At 40.2% G+C, this 17,037-nt stretch overlaps 1 protein-coding gene across 2 annotated transcripts in view; it reads left to right on the top strand.

The window, feature by feature from the left end:
* The window catches only part of LOC128665908 (3-galactosyl-N-acetylglucosaminide 4-alpha-L-fucosyltransferase FUT3-like), a 580,229-nt gene that overhangs the window by 144,135 nt on the left and 419,057 nt on the right, over positions 1–17,037 (top strand). The window lies entirely within an intron of this gene.

Consider the following 17,037-nt stretch of genomic DNA (forward strand, 5'->3'; position numbering starts at 1 on the left):
GGTCTGTACGTATCACCATCCGCAAGCTGTGATAAAATCTCTGTCCTATAGTCCTTATAGTTGAGAATAACCACTGCCCCACCTTTGTCAGCTTCACGTATAATAAGATCTTTATTCTCAGAAAGGTTTTTTAAGGTTTTCCAATCATCTTTCGAAAAGTTGTTAAACGTCTCCTTCTGTTGCAGTGATAATGAGTGACTCACATCTTCTTGTAATCGTCGCGTAAAGGTGTTTATACTAGCGTTACCAAAATGAGGAGTATAAGTGGATTTTTTCTTTAATTGACTTTGGTCAGTCTCAGTTTCTCCAAATTTTTCTTTCAAAGATAGTAATCTCTGAAATTTCTTGGTATCAATATAGAAATCAAAAGGGTCAGTTCTAGAAGTTGGAACAAAGGTGAGTCCCTTATTCAATATCCTAACTTCAGAGTCGTTGAGGGGGTAATCACTCAGATTCACTACTATGTTGTTATTCTTCATTATTTCTGTATAGGAGGTTTTCCTCTTGTACCCCCCTCTCCTGATCCTCTCCCTCTTCCTCTTCCCCTGTAGTTTTTTGAACGTGTTGTTACTCCTTTGGGGTGTTGTATTTCTTGAGAGGGATTTTGTACTTGTTCTGTGTCTGAACCTGAACCAGACCCTGAACTTTCAATGGTAGTTAAATCCTGGGATTTATAATAGCGTGGCCGTCTCCTCCTGGCAATGTGTTGTCTCTGTCTCTCACTAGCAGACAATTGCCATAAATAGACACGTTTGTCTCTGTAGTCGCTGATAACAGCTTCCAATTTCTTGTTTTTAAATTGTATCAGGTCTGTTTCATACTTGTCAATTTTACTCTGCAATTTGTTCAACCAATCCTCCGTCTGATCAGCCTGTAACCTGGACAAGTTTGGTACTTCATAGGCAATAATCTCTGCTTTAATTATTTGTAATAATCTCCCCACTTCCTGTATAAATAATAATACCAGGTCTAGTGAGCATTTGTTTTCAATGCTACACCACCTCTCACAAAACACAGGATTGTTTCTTCCCAGAGTGGGCACATTTCTGATACGAAATCCCCTTGGAATAAAGCCTCTGCGATAATATTCAGAGAGGTATGCCCCATGTAGGGTCAAATCTTTCTCCTTTTGTTTTAGCCTGAGTAAGTGGGTGTAGATATAAGCTGGTTTATCCAGTACTGGTCTCAGTGTTATCTTATCAAATAAGATCCCCTCTGCATCCCCTTCCGTAAACTGGAAGGTATTAGCTCCAGGTATTGTATCAATATCCCCAATGTCCTCCGCAAGTATAGATGTAGTATCAGTAGTCATACTGTGTCAAAAGATCCCCAAACAGAGTTGTAAGTCCAACACAGTAAGGAAATAACATCCAAACAATTTGCGATCGGGTGCAAGCAAAACAGTCAATACGTATACAAACAAAGTGCACTCCAGATCCTCCTAGTACAACAGCTTCGGGTGCTAGCAAAAGCAAGGTACATCCAACAACAGAAAGCACTCCAGAAGTCTTGTTAATTTTATCACCTTTAATAGTGAACGTTTTCGGGCTACAAACAGCCCGTCCTCAAACTTACAAGGTTAGTAAAACACTTACCACCCCACTGTGTTATAGACCGCCACCAAGACAAGTGCGCCACGCTCTCCGCGGTGGATGCGCCGCCCCTAGCGAGTGACGTCATCGCCCGCGGCAACGTGCAAAGAACTAAAACAAAAAAGGGCAAAGACAACAGTAAGTATATGCGGGCATAAAAGCAAAAAACTGCTCAGCACTATAGTAATACAGTAATATACAATTCAATAGATTCACTGGTAGATAAAACAAATATCCTTAAGACAAAAGCCACGATTGTCATGGTAACCGATAAACAATAAGGCAACCTACAGCGTATCTAGAACATTATTAAATCAGCAACTATGGGGCTCCACAAAACCAACAGGAATACCAATCTGGTAAACAATACTTATGTGTTAAACATTATTGTGTGGAGTGGAGTCACATAACCGGGCATTAAGGGAGAGAAAAGGGAAATCTTATTGATTATTTCTAAACATGAATAAATCATGGCTCTCATTAACTAACAGCAATGACAAATGATCCTGGACTCCCCATGGCTCCATAATGCAGATCTGGAAGCGGGTCATAGAAACACCTGCCAATCAAGCTGTGTATTCAGACCATAAGGAACCAGTGTGTTTAATTCGAAAGTCCATTTCGCTTCTCTTTGTAGCAGTAATCGGTTTCTGTCGCCCCCTCTGGCTAGTGGAGGTACATGGTCTATGATCGTATATTTCAGATCCATGATGCTGTGATGATGTTCCAGAAAATGTCTGGCCACTGGTTGCTCAGACACACCTTTGTTAAGTGCCAGCTTGATTGCAGATCTGTGGTTTGCCATCCGGGTGCGTAAGTCATCACTAGTTTTTCCCACATAATAAAGCCCGCAAATACAGTGCAAAAGGTACACTATATACGTGGTAGTACATGTCAGTCGAAATTTGTGTTTATAAATTTTTCGTTTATGTGGATGGGTAAAACTTGATCCAGTGATTAACCCCCCACAGGTTGTACAACCTAGACATCGGAATACCCCAGGTTTTTTAATGTCCAGCCATGTTGAAGACTTGTAGCTACTAATAGGGTCAGTTTTGATAAGCCAGTCCCGTAGAGACCTAGATCTCTTGTAACCCACTCTTGGGGGATCAACCTTATACAAAGGTAGTGATCTGTCTGTCTTAACAATGTCCCAATGTTTATTTAGTATGTCCCTTAAGGGGCCTTTATCACCAGTAAATGTTGTGATGAAAGTCATCCTATTGTCCACCTGCTTGGATGTGCAGGTGCTGTCCTGACAAACCTGGGCACGTTGTTCCATAAGTAATTTATCCGGATAGCTCCTGGCTTCAAATCGTTGCATCATCTCAGTGAGTTGCTCTTCTCTTTTTTCCTTTTCAGAGTTATTTCTCACCACCCGAAGCAATTGAGATTTGGGCAATGCTCTCTTCAGCGGGGGAGGATGACAACTGGTGTAATGTAGCAAGGAGTTTCTATCCGTCTCCCTTTCTATATAAGGTGGACTGGATCCTGCCATTGCTGATGTATAGTCTTACATCTAAAAAATCAATCTGTCTTTTGCTGGTAGTCATTTTGAACTTCAATGCCAAGTTGGCTCCATTAAGCTCCTGAAACCATTCATCCAAACTAGCTGCTGTCCCAGACCAGATCAGGAACAGGTCATCTATATAACGCTTAAAAAAGCGAATGTTCTTGACCTTGAATAACTCTGTACCAAATTCTTCGAAGTGGGCCATGAATAAATTGGCGTACGATGGGGCCATGTTAGACCCCATCGCCGTACCCTTCAGCTGTAGAAAGAAAGATTGTTCAAAGCGAAAGTAATTGGTGGTTAAACAAAATTCCAATAATTGCCCAATTATCTCAGGAGGAGGTCCAATGTATGGAAATCTGTATAGATGAAATAAAACAGCAAGTAACCCCTCATCATGAGGGATTACAGTATATAGGCTAGTCACATCTAATGTGACCAGCCATATATCCTCATCCACCTCCCCAAATTGCTTGAGCATCTCCAGTAGTGCCATGGAGTCCCTCAAATATGATGGTGTATGGTATACCAGCGGTTGCAGGAATTTGTCCACTAGAGTGGCTATAGGCTGTTGTATGGACCCTATAGAAGATACAATGGGCCTACCAGGAGGAGGTGAAATCCCCTTGTGTATTTTGGGGAGAGTGTACAGGACTGGGGTCCTTGGGTATGGAACCACCAAATAAAGGTAGGTGTCTTTATTGATGAAGCCTTGTTCATAAATCAATTTGATGTACGTGTCAAGTTGTTTCTTAAATAACTGTGTGGGGTCATGTGGAAGCGGTCTGTACGTATCACCATCCGCAAGCTGTGATAAAATCTCTGTCCTATAGTCCTTATAGTTGAGAATAACCACTGCCCCACCTTTGTCAGCTTCACGTATAATAAGATCTTTATTCTCAGCAAGGTTTTTTAAGGTTTTCCAATCATCTTTCGAAAAGTTGTTAAACGTCTCCTTCTGTTGCAGTGATAATGAGTGACTCACATCTTCTTGTAATCGTCGCGTAAAGGTGTTTATACTAGCGTTACCAAAATGAGGAGTATAAGTGGATTTTTTCTTTAATTGACTTTGGTCAGTCTCAGTTTCTCCAAATTTTTCTTTCAAAGATAGTAATCTCTGAAATTTCTTGGTATCAATATAGAAATCAAAAGGGTCAGTTCTAGAAGTTGGAACAAAGGTGAGTCCCTTATTCAATATCCTAACTTCAGAGTCGTTGAGGGGGTAATCACTCAGATTCACTACTATGTTGTTATTCTTCATTATTTCTGTATAGGAGGTTTTCCTCTTGTACCCCCCTCTCCTGATCCTCTCCCTCTTCCTCTTCCCCTGTAGTTTTTTGAACGTGTTGTTACTCCTTTGGGGTGTTGTATTTCTTGAGAGGGATTTTGTACTTGTTCTGTGTCTGAACCTGAACCAGACCCTGAACTTTCAATGGTAGTTAAATCCTGGGATTTATAATAGCGTGGCAGTCTCCTCCTGGCAATGTGTTGTCTCTGTCTCTCACTAGCAGACAATTGCCATAAATAGACACGTTTGTCTCTGTAGTCGCTGATAACAGCTTCCAATTTCTTGTTTTTAAATTGTATCAGGTCTGTTTCATACTTGTCAATTTTACTCTGCAATTTGTTCAACCAATCCTCCGTCTGATCAGCCTGTAACCTGGACAAGTTTGGTACTTCATAGGCAATAATCTCTGCTTTAATTATTTGTAATAATCTCCCCACTTCCTGTATAAATAATAATACCAGGTCTAGTGAGCATTTGTTTTCAATGCTACACCACCTCTCACAAAACACAGGATTGTTTCTTCCCAGAGTGGGCACATTTCTGATACGAAATCCCCTTGGAATAAAGCCTCTGCGATAATATTCAGAGAGGTATGCCCCATGTAGGGTCAAATCTTTCTCCTTTTGTTTTAGCCTGAGTAAGTGGGTGTAGATATAAGCTGGTTTATCCAGTACTGGTCTCAGTGTTATCTTATCAAATAAGATCCCCTCTGCATCCCCTTCCGTAAACTGGAAGGTATTAGCTCCAGGTATTGTATCAATATCCCCAATGTCCTCCGCAATTATAGATGTAGTATCAGTAGTCATACTGTGTCAAAAGATCCCCAAACAGAGTTGTAAGTCCAACACAGTAAGGAAATAACATCCAAACAATTTGCGATCGGGTGCAGTCAATACGTATACAAACAAAGTGCACTCCAGATCCTCCTAGTACAACAGCTTCGGGTGCTAGCAAAAGCAAGGTACATCCAACAACAGAAAGCACTCCAGAAGTCTTGTTAATTTTATCACCTTTAATAGTGAACGTTTTCGGGCTACAAACAGCCCGTCCTCAAACTTACAAGGTTAGTAAAACACTTACCACCCCACTGTGTTATAGACCGCCACCAAGACAAGTGCGCCACGCTCTCCGCGGTGGATGCGCCGCCCCTAGCGAGTGACGTCATCGCCCGCGGCAACGTGCAAAGAACTAAAACAAAAAAGGGCAAAGACAACAGTAAGTATATGCGGGCATAAAAGCAAAAAACTGCTCAGCACTATAGTAATACAGTAATATACAATTCAATAGATTCACTGGTAGATAAAACAAATATCCTTAAGACAAAAGCCACGATTGTCATGGTAACCGATAAACAATAAGGCAACCTACAGCGTATCTAGAACATTATTAAATCAGCGACTATGGGGCTCCACAAAACCAACAGGAATACCAATCTGGTAAACAATACTTATGTGTTAAACATTATTGTGTGGAGTGGAGTCACATAACCGGGCATTAAGGGAGAGAAAAGGGAAATCTTATTGATTATTTCTAAACATGAATAAATCATGGCTCTCATTAACTAACAGCAATGACAAATGATCCTGGACTCCCCATGGCTCCATAATGCAGATCTGGAAGCGGGTCATAGAAACACCTGCCAATCAAGCTGTGTATTCAGACCATAAGGAACCAGTGTGTTTAATTCGAAAGTCCATTTCGCTTCTCTTTGTTGCAGTAATCGGTTTCTGTCGCCCCCTCTGGCTAGTGGAGGTACATGGTCTATGATCGTATATTTCAGATCCATGATGCTGTGATGATGTTCCAGAAAATGTCTGGCCACTGGTTGCTCAGACACACCTTTGTTAAGTGCCAGCTTGATTGCAGATCTGTGGTTTGCCATCCGGGTGCGTAAGTCATCACTAGTTTTTCCCACATAATAAAGCCCGCAAATACAGTGCAAAAGGTACACTATATACGTGGTAGTACATGTCAGTCGAAATTTGTGTTTATAAATTTTTCGTTTATGTGGATGGGTAAAACTTGATCCAGTGATTAACCCCCCACAGGTTGTACAACCTAGACATCGGAATACCGCAGGTTTTTTAATGTCCAGCCATGTTGAAGACTTGTAGCTACTAATAGGGTCAGTTTTGATAAGCCAGTCCCGTAGAGACCTAGATCTCTTGTAACCCACTCTTGGGGGATCAACCTTATACAAAGGTAGTGATCTGTCTGTCTTAACAATGTCCCAATGTTTATTTAGTATGTCCCTTAAGGGGCCTTTATCACCAGTAAATGTTGTGATGAAAGTCATCCTATTGTCCACCTGCTTGGATGTGCAGGTGCTGTCCTGACAAACCTGGGCACGTTGTTCCATAAGTAATTTATCCGGATAGCTCCTGGCTTCAAATCGTTGCATCATCTCAGTGAGTTGCTCTTCTCTTTTTTCCTTTTCAGAGTTATTTCTCACCACCCGAAGCAATTGAGATTTGGGCAATGCTCTCTTCAGCGGGGGAGGATGACAACTGGTGTAATGTAGCAAAGAGTTTCTATCCGTCTCCCTTTCTATATAAGGTGGACTGGATCCTGCCATTGCTGATGTATAGTCTTACATCTAAAAAATCAATCTGTCTTTTGCTGGTAGTCATTTTGAACTTCAATGCCAAGTTGGCTCTATTAAGCTCCTGAAACCATTCATCCAAACTAGCTGCTGTCCCAGACCAGATCAGGAACAGGTCATCTATATAACGCTTAAAAAAGCGAATGTTCTTGACCTTGAATAACTCTGTACCAAATTCTTCGAAGTGGGCCATGAATAAATTGGCGTACGATGGGGCCATGTTAGACCCCATCGCCGTACCCTTCAGCTGTAGAAAGAAAGATTGTTCAAAGCGAAAGTAATTGGTGGTTAAACAAAATTCCAATAATTGCCCAATTATCTCAGGAGGAGGTCCAATGTATGGAAATCTGTATAGATGAAATAAAACAGCAAGTAACCCCTCATCATGAGGGATTACAGTATATAGGCTAGTCACATCTAATGTGACCAGCCATATATCCTCATCCACCTCCCCAAATTGCTTGAGCATCTCCAGTAGTGCCATGGAGTCCCTCAAATATGATGGTGTATGGTATACCAGCGGTTGCAGGAATTTGTCCACTAGAGTGGCTATAGGCTGTTGTATGGACCCTATAGAAGATACAATGGGCCTACCAGGAGGAGGTGAAATCCCCTTGTGTATTTTGGGGAGAGTGTACAGGACTGGGGTCCTTGGGTATGGAACCACCAAATAAAGGTAGGTGTCTTTATTGATGAAGCCTTGTTCATAAATCAATTTGATGTACGTGTCAAGTTGTTTCTTAAATAACTGTGTGGGGTCATGTGGAAGCGGTCTGTACGTATCACCATCCGCAAGCTGTGATAAAATCTCTGTCCTATAGTCCTTATAGTTGAGAATAACCACTGCCCCACCTTTGTCAGCTTCACGTATAATAAGATCTTTATTCTCAGCAAGGTTTTTTAAGGTTTTCCAATCATCTTTCGAAAAGTTGTTAAACATCTCCTTCTGTTGTAGTGATAATGAGTGACTCACATCTTCTTGTAATCGTCGCGTAAAGGTGTTTATACTAGCGTTACCAAAATGAGGAGTATAAGTGGATTTTTTCTTTAATTGACTTTGGTCAGTCTCAGTTTCTCCAAATTTTTCTTTCAAAGATAGTAATCTCTGAAATTTCTTGGTATCAATATAGAAATCAAAAGGGTCAGTTCTAGAAGTTGGAACAAAGGTGAGTCCCTTATTCAATATCCTAACTTCAGAGTCGTTGAGGGGGTAATCACTCAGATTCACTACTAGGTTGTTATTCTTCATTATTTCTGTATAGGAGGTTTTCCTCTTGTACCCCCCCTCTCCTGATCCTCTCCCTCTTCCTCTTCCCCTGTAGTTTTTTGAACGTGTTGTTACTCCTTTGGGGTGTTGTATTTCTTGAGAGGGATTTTGTACTTGTTCTGTGTCTGAACCTGAACCAGACCCTGAACTTTCAATGGTAGTTAAATCCTGGGATTTATAATAGCGTGGCCGTCTCCTCCTGGCAATGTGTTGTCTCTGTCTCTCACTAGCAGACAATTGCCATAAATAGACACGTTTGTCTCTGTAGTCGCTGATAACAGCTTCCAATTTCTTGTTTTTAAATTGTATCAGGTCTGTTTCATACTTGTCAATTTTACTCTGCAATTTGTTCAACCAATCCTCCGTCTGATCAGCCTGTAACCTGGACAAGTTTGGTACTTCATAGGCAATAATCTCTGCTTTAATTATTTGTAATAATCTCCCCACTTCCTGTATAACTAATAATACCAGGTCTAGTGAGCATTATTCAAGGTCAAGAACATTCGCTTTTTTAAGCGTTATATAGATGACCTGTTCCTGATCTGGTCTGGGACAGCAGCTAGTTTGGATGAATGGTTTCAGGAGCTTAATGGAGCCAACTTGGCATTGAAGTTCAAAATGACTACCAGCAAAAGACAGATTGATTTTTTAGATGTAAGACTATACATCAGCAATGGCAGGATCCAGTCCACCTTATATAGAAAGGAGACGGATAGAAACTCCTTGCTACATTACACCAGTTGTCATCCTCCCCCGCTGAAGAGAGCATTGCCCAAATCTCAATTGCTTCGGGTGGTGAGAAATAACTCTGAAAAGGAAAAAAGAGAACAGCAACTCACTGAGATGATGCAACGATTTGAAGCCAGGAGCTATCCGGATAAATTACTTATGGAACAACGTGCCCAGGTTTGTCAGGACAGCACCTGCACATCCAAGCAGGTGGACAATAGGATGACTTTCATCACAACATTTACTGGTGATAAAGGCCCCTTAAGGGACATACTAAATAAATTAACATTGGGACATTGTTAAGACAGACAGATCACTACCTTTGTATAAGGTTGATCCCCCAAGAGTGGGTTACAAGAGATCTAGGTCTCTACGGGACTGGCTTATCAAAACTGACCCTATTAGTAGCTACAAGTCTTCAACATGGCTGGACATTAAAAAACCTGGGGTATTCCGATGTCTAGGTTGTACAACCTGTGGGGGGTTAATCACTGGATCAAGTTTTACCCATCCACATAAATGAAAAATTTATAAACACAAATTTCGACTGACATGTACTACCACGTATATAGTGTACCTTTTGCACTGTATTTGCGGGCTTTATTATGTGGGAAAAACTAGTGATGACTTACGCACCCGGATGGCAAACCACAGATCTGCAATCAAGCTGGCACTTAACAAAGGTGTGTCTGAGCAACCATTGGCCAGACATTTTCTGGAACATCATCACAGCATCAGGGATCTGAAATATACGATCATAGACCATGTACCTCCACTAGCCAGAGGGGGCAACAGAAACCGATTACTGCTACAAAGAGAAGCGAAATGGACTTTCGAATTAAACACACTGGTTCCTTATGGTCTGAATACACAGCTTGATTGGCAGGTGTTTCTATGACCCGCTTCCAGATCTGCATTATGGAGCCATGGGGAGTCCAGGATCATTTGTCATTGCTGTTAGTTAATGAGAGCCATGATTTATTCATGTTTAGAAATAATCAATAAGATTTCCCTTTTCTCTCCCTTAATGCCCGGTTATGTGACTCCACTCCACACAATAATGTTTAACACATAAGTATTGTTTACCAGATTGGTATTCCTGTTGGTTTTGTGGAGCCCCATAGTCGCTGATTTAATAATGTTCTAGATACGCTGTAGGTTGCCTTATTGTTTATCGGTTACCATGACAATCGTGGCTTTTGTCTTAAGGATATTTGTTTTATCTACCAGTGAATCTATTGAATTGTATATTACTGTATTACTATAGTGCTGAGCAGTTTTTTGCTTTTATGCCCGCATATACTTACTGTTGTCTTTGCCCTTTTTTGTTTTAGTTCTTTGCACGTTGCCGCGGGCGATGACGTCACTCGCTAGGGGCGGCGCATCCACCGCGGAGAGCGTGGCGCACTTGTCTTGGTGGCGGTCTATAACACAGTGGGGTGGTAAGTGTTTTACTAACCTTGTAAGTTTGAGGACGGGCTGTTTGTAGCCCGAAAACGTTCACTATTAAAGGTGATAAAATTAACAAGACTTCTGGAGTGCTTTCTGTTGTTGGATGTACCTTGCTTTTGCTAGCACCCGAAGCTGTTGTACTAGGAGGATCTGGAGTGCACTTTGTTTGTATACGTATTGACTGTTTTGCTTGCACCCGATCGCAAATTGTTTGGATGTTATTTCCTTACTGTGTTGGACTTACAACTCTGTTTGGGGATCTTTTGACACAGTATGACTACTGATACTACATCTATAATTGCGGAGGACATTGGGGATATTGATACAATACCTGGAGCTAATACCTTCCAGTTTACGGAAGGGGATGCAGAGGGGATCTTATTTGATAAGATAACACTGAGACCAGTACTGGATAAACCAGCTTATATCTACACCCACTTACTCAGGCTAAAACAAAAGGAGAAAGATTTGACCCTACATGGGGCATACCTCTCTGAATATTATCGCAGAGGCTTTATCCCAAGGGGATTTTGTATCAGAAATGTGCCCACTCTGGGAAGAAACAATCCTGTGTTTTGTGAGAGGTGGTGTAGCATTGAAAACAAATGCTCACTAGACCTGGTATTATTATTTATACAGGAAGTGGGGAGATTATTACAAATAATTAAAGCAGAGATTATTGCCTATGAAGTACCAAACTTGTCCAGGTTACAGGCTGATCAGACGGAGGATTGGTTGAACAAATTGCAGAGTAAAATTGACAAGTATGAAACAGACCTGATACAATTTAAAAACAAGAAATTGGAAGCTGTTATCAGCGACTACAGAGACAAACGTGTCTATTTATGGCAATTGTCTGCTAGTGAGAGACAGAGACAACACATTGCCAGGAGGAGACGGCCACGCTATTATAAATCCCAGGATTTAACTACCATTGAAAGTTCAGGGTCTGGTTCAGGTTCAGACACAGAACAAGTACAAAATCCCTCTCAAGAAATACAACACCCCAAAGGAGTAACAACACGTTCAAAAAACTACAGGGGAAGAGGAAGAGGGAGAGGATCAGGAGAGGGGGGTACAAGAGGAAAACCTCCTATACAGAAATAATGAAGAATAACAACATAGTAGTGAATCTGAGTGATTACCCCCTCAACGACTCTGAAGTTAGGATATTGAATAAGGGACTCACCTTTGTTCCAACTTCTAGAACTGACCCTTTTGATTTCTATATTGATACCAAGAAATTTCAGAGATTACTATCTTTGAAAGAAAAATTTGGAGAAACTGAGACTGACCAAAGTCAATTAAAGAAAAAATCCACTTATACTCCTCATTTTGGTAACACTAGTATAAACACCTTTACGCGACGATTACAAGAAGATGTGAGTCACTCATTATCACTACAACAGAAGGAGACGTTTAACAACTTTTCGAAAGATGATTGGAAAACCTTAAAAAACCTTGCTGAGAATAAAGATCTTATTATACGTGAAGCTGACAAAGGTGGGGCAGTGGTTATTCTCAACTATAAGGACTATAGGACAGAGATTTTATCACAGCTTGCGGATGGTGATACGTACAGACCGCTTCCACATGACCCCACACAGTTATTTAAGAAACAACTTGACACGTACATCAAATTGATTTATGAACAAGGCTTCATCAATAAAGACACCTACCTTTATTTGGTGGTTCCATACCCAAGGACCCCAGTCCTGTACACTCTCCCCAAAATACACAAGGGGATTTCACCTCCTCCTGGTAGGCCCATTGTATCTTCTATAGGGTCCATACAACAGCCTATAGCCACTCTAGTGGACAAATTCCTGCAACCGCTGGTATACCATACACCATCATATTTGAGGGACTCCATGGCACTACTGGAGATGCTCAAGCAATTTGGGGAGGTGGATGAGGATATATGGCTGGTCACATTAGATGTGACTAGCCTATATACTGTAATCCCTCATGATGAGGGGTTACTTGCTGTTTTATTTCATCTATACAGATTTCCATACATTGGACCTCCTCCTGAGATAATTGGGCAATTATTGGAATTTTGTTTAACCACCAATTACTTTCGCTTTGAACAATCTTTCTTTCTACAGCTGAAGGGTACGGCGATGGGGTCTAACATGGCCCCATCGTACGCCAATTTATTCATGGCCCACTTCGAAGAATTTGGTACAGAGTTATTCAAGGTCAAGAACATTCGCTTTTTTAAGCGTTATATAGATGACCTGTTCCTGATCTGGTCTGGGACAGCAGCTAGTTTGGATGAATGGTTTCAGGAGCTTAATGGAGCCAACTTGGCATTGAAGTTCAAAATGACTACCAGCAAAAGACAGATTGATTTTTTAGATGTAAGACTATACATCAGCAATGGCAGGATCCAGTCCACCTTATATAGAAAGGAGACGGATAGAAACTCCTTGCTACATTACACCAGTTGTCATCCTCCCCCGCTGAAGAGAGCATTGCCCAAATCTCAATTGCTTCGGGTGGTGAGAAATAACTCTGAAAAGGAAAAAAGAGAAGAGCAACTCACTGAGATGATGCAACGATTTGAAGCCAGGAGCTATCCGGATAAATTACTTATGGAACAACGTGCCCAGGTTTGTCAGGACAGCACCTGCACATCCAAGCAGGTGGACAATAGGATGACTTTCAGCACAACATTTACTGGTGATAAAGGCCCCTTAAGGGACATACTAAATAAACATTGGGACATTGTTAAGACAGACAGATCACTACCTTTGTATAAGGTTGATCCCCCAAGAGTGGGTTACAAGAGATCTAGGTCTCTACGGGACTGGCTTATCAAAACTGACCCTATTAGTAGCTACAAGTCTTCAACATGGCTGGACATTAAAAAACCTGGGGTATTCCGATGTCTAGGTTGTACAACCTGTGGGGGGTTAATCACTGGATCAAGTTTTACCCATCCACATAAACGAAAAATTTATAAACACAAATTTCGACTGACATGTACTACCACGTATATAGTGTACCTTTTGCACTGTATTTGTGGGCTTTATTATGTGGGAAAAACTAGTGATGACTTACGCACCCGGATGGCAAACCACAGATCTGCAATCAAGCTGGCACTTAACAAAGGTGTGTCTGAGCAACCAGTGGCCAGACATTTTCTGGAACATCATCACAGCATCATGGATCTGAAATATACGATCATAGACCATGTACCTCCACTAGCCAGAGGGGGCGACAGAAACCGATTACTGCTACAAAGAGAAGCGAAATGGACTTTCGAATTAAACACACTGGTTCCTTATGGTCTGAATACACAGCTTGATTGGCAGGTGTTTCTATGACCCGCTTCCAGATCTGCATTATGGAGCCATGGGGAGTCCAGGATCATTTGTCATTGCTGTTAGTTAATGAGAGCCATGATTTATTCATGTTTAGAAATAATCAATAAGATTTCCCTTTTCTCTCCCTTAATGCCCGGTTATGTGACTCCACTCCACACAATAATGTTTAACACATAAGTATTGTTTACCAGATTGGTATTCCTGTTGGTTTTGTGGAGCCCCATAGTCGCTGATTTAATAATGTTCTAGATACGCTGTAGGTTGCCTTATTGTTTATCGGTTACCATGACAATCGTGGCTTTTGTCTTAAGGATATTTGTTTTATCTACCAGTGAATCTATTGAATTGTATATTACTGTATTACTATAGTGCTGAGCAGTTTTTTGCTTTTATGCCCGCATATACTTACTGTTGTCTTTGCCCTTTTTTGTTTTAGTTCTTTGCACGTTGCCGCGGGCGATGACGTCACTCGCTAGGGGCGGCGCATCCACCGCGGAGAGCGTGGCGCACTTGTCTTGGTGGCGGTCTATAACACAGTGGGGTGGTAAGTGTTTTACTAACCTTGTAAGTTTGAGGACGGGCTGTTTGTAGCCCGAAAACGTTCACTATTAAAGGTGATAAAATTAACAAGACTTCTGGAGTGCTTTCTGTTGTTGGATGTACCTTGCTTTTGCTAGCACCCGAAGCTGTTGTACTAGGAGGATCTGGAGTGCATTTTGTTTGTATATATATATATATATATATATATATATATATATATATATATATATATATATATATATATATATATATATCTAAACTGGCAGAATTGAAAGCTTAGCCTGTCCAGCACTGACCATTCCCTATCTATTTGATTAGATATGCTGAGTCTAAAGTGTCAAACCTTTATGGTGGCATAAAAAATGAAAATATCTCTGATATCAATCATATGCTACAACCAAGGAGCATTAAAAGGAGTATTTATTGGAACACCATGAGAGGGTTATATATAACAATCTGAAGGATACTCAAAACAGTTCCTAACATAGTGCACTATGAAATAATCCTACCAGCTGGAAAAAAATATATATAATCTAATAAAATAAAAAAAAATAAAAAAGAAAAAACATAACTAAAAAGCCAGAAAAAGAGGGCCTGTTAATAAACACAGGTAAATTAAAGTCCCAATTGGTAGTATTCAAGAGAGATCCTAACAGTTTCTCCTTGCATTGATTAATGTAGAAACTTGGGCCTCAAGTAAATAAAAGTTAAGTATTACTTGATGCTTGTAAACAACGTGCAAAGTGGTTACTCTGTTATTCTTGTTGTTGCTAAAATTCATAAGGATGGAGTACCGCCGTAGCGATAAATATAAACCAGTCCTTAACTTTAAGACACTGTGTGAATCAACAATTCCGCCATAGCAATAAGTATTAACCAGTTCTTGGCTGTCAACAATTGTTCCGTATTATCAGGGAATCAAGTTCCGCCGTAGCGGTAAAGTATTGACCAGTTATTGGCTCCTAATGACAAACACTGTGTCAGAAAGTGTATTCCGCCGTAGCGGTTTATACTTGCAGTTATTGAGAGTCCCACTATCACGGTGCCGCACCTCCAGGGGTGCTCCTCTCGAAATTCTTCGTAACCCTTTGTGGTTGTGCACGGCCTCCAAGTTACATCAATCTTTGATAGTTTGAACAGTAAATCTTGGTCTCACGGTTTCCCAACAATAACTCCAACCAGCTATGCGCGTTTCACCCCTAAGGCTGTGGGGCTTCTTCCGGCTCCAAATTTCAATCAGTAACTAACAGGTGTGTATGGAATACCTTTAAAGAAAACATCACGGAGGAAAACTCCTCCCTTTCTTGAAGCCTTTTTGAAACAAATATTATTCTTGGGGTAAAATAGTAACTTTGTTTAACTAAGACAAAAATATCTCATCATTGATACATATTTAGGTGTCAAACATAAAATAATAACTGCAAAAAAAATACCGTTATTGTTAAAATAAAAAAAAATAAAAAAAACTGCTCCTTTTTGATGTAGCACAGATTGATAATAATTTACCAAATCATATTTACTTGAAAATAGATTCATATCATGGGGGGATAACAATTTTAATTTTAATTATTTAGTAAAGCAATTCATAGCTACTAACATGGCATTTTACTTAACTGTCATTAGATTGCCCATTTCTTTTGGTAAAAGATATAAATTATGTTTTGTTAGTAATTATTATGCCTAAAATATAAAATTAAATTTGTTTTTAGGAACTTTGACATGGTTTAACCCTTAACTTCCATTATAATTTCGTTAAACAAAGTATAAATTACACTCTGAAGCAGTTGATTCATTCACCTAGAAAGCATGCATAATTAATTTCCTCATTCATACCATACAATACCATTCATACCTAGAGGGGCTAACGCTTTTAGATTGAAGATCCATTTACATTCATTCTGCAAAAGTTTTTTTGGAGGCCGTGCACAACCGCAAAGGGTTACAAAGAATTTCGAGAGGAGCACCCCTGGAGGTGCGGCACCGCGATAGTGGGACTCTCAATAACTGCAAGTATAAACCGGTATGGCGGAATACACTTTCTGACACAGTGTTTGTCATTAGGAGCCAAGAACTGGTCAATACTTTACCGCTATGGTGGAACTTGATTCCCTGATAATACGGAACAATTGTTGACAGCCAAGAACTGGTTAATACTTATTGCTATGGCGGAATTGTTGATTCACACAGTGTCTTAAAGTTAAGGACTGGTTTATATTTATCGCTACGGCGGTACTCCATCCTTATGAATGTTAGCAACAACAAGAATAACAGAGTAACCACTTTGCAGGTTGTTTACAAGCATCAAGTAATACTTAACTTTTATTTACTTGTGGCCCAAGTTTCTACATTACTCAATGCAAGGAGAAACTGTTAGGATCTCTCTTGAATACTACCAATTGGGACTTTAATTTACCTGTGTTTATTAACAGGCCCTCTTTTTCTGCCTTTTTAGTTATGTTTTTTCTTTTTATTTTTTTTTATTTTATTAGATTATATATATTTTTTTCCAGCTGGTAGGATTATTTCATAGTGCACTATGTTAGGAATTGTTTTGAGTATCCTTCAGATTGTTATATATAACCCTCTCATGGTGTTCCAATAAATACTCCTTTTAATGCTCCTTGGTTGTAGCATATGATTGATATCAGAGATAGTTTTATTTTTTATGCCACCATAAAGGTTTGACACTTTAGACTCAGCATATCCAATCAAATAGATAGGG

Source organism: Bombina bombina, chromosome 7, assembly GCF_027579735.1.
Source record: "Bombina bombina isolate aBomBom1 chromosome 7, aBomBom1.pri, whole genome shotgun sequence".
Taxonomy (NCBI): Eukaryota; Metazoa; Chordata; class Amphibia; order Anura; family Bombinatoridae; genus Bombina; species Bombina bombina.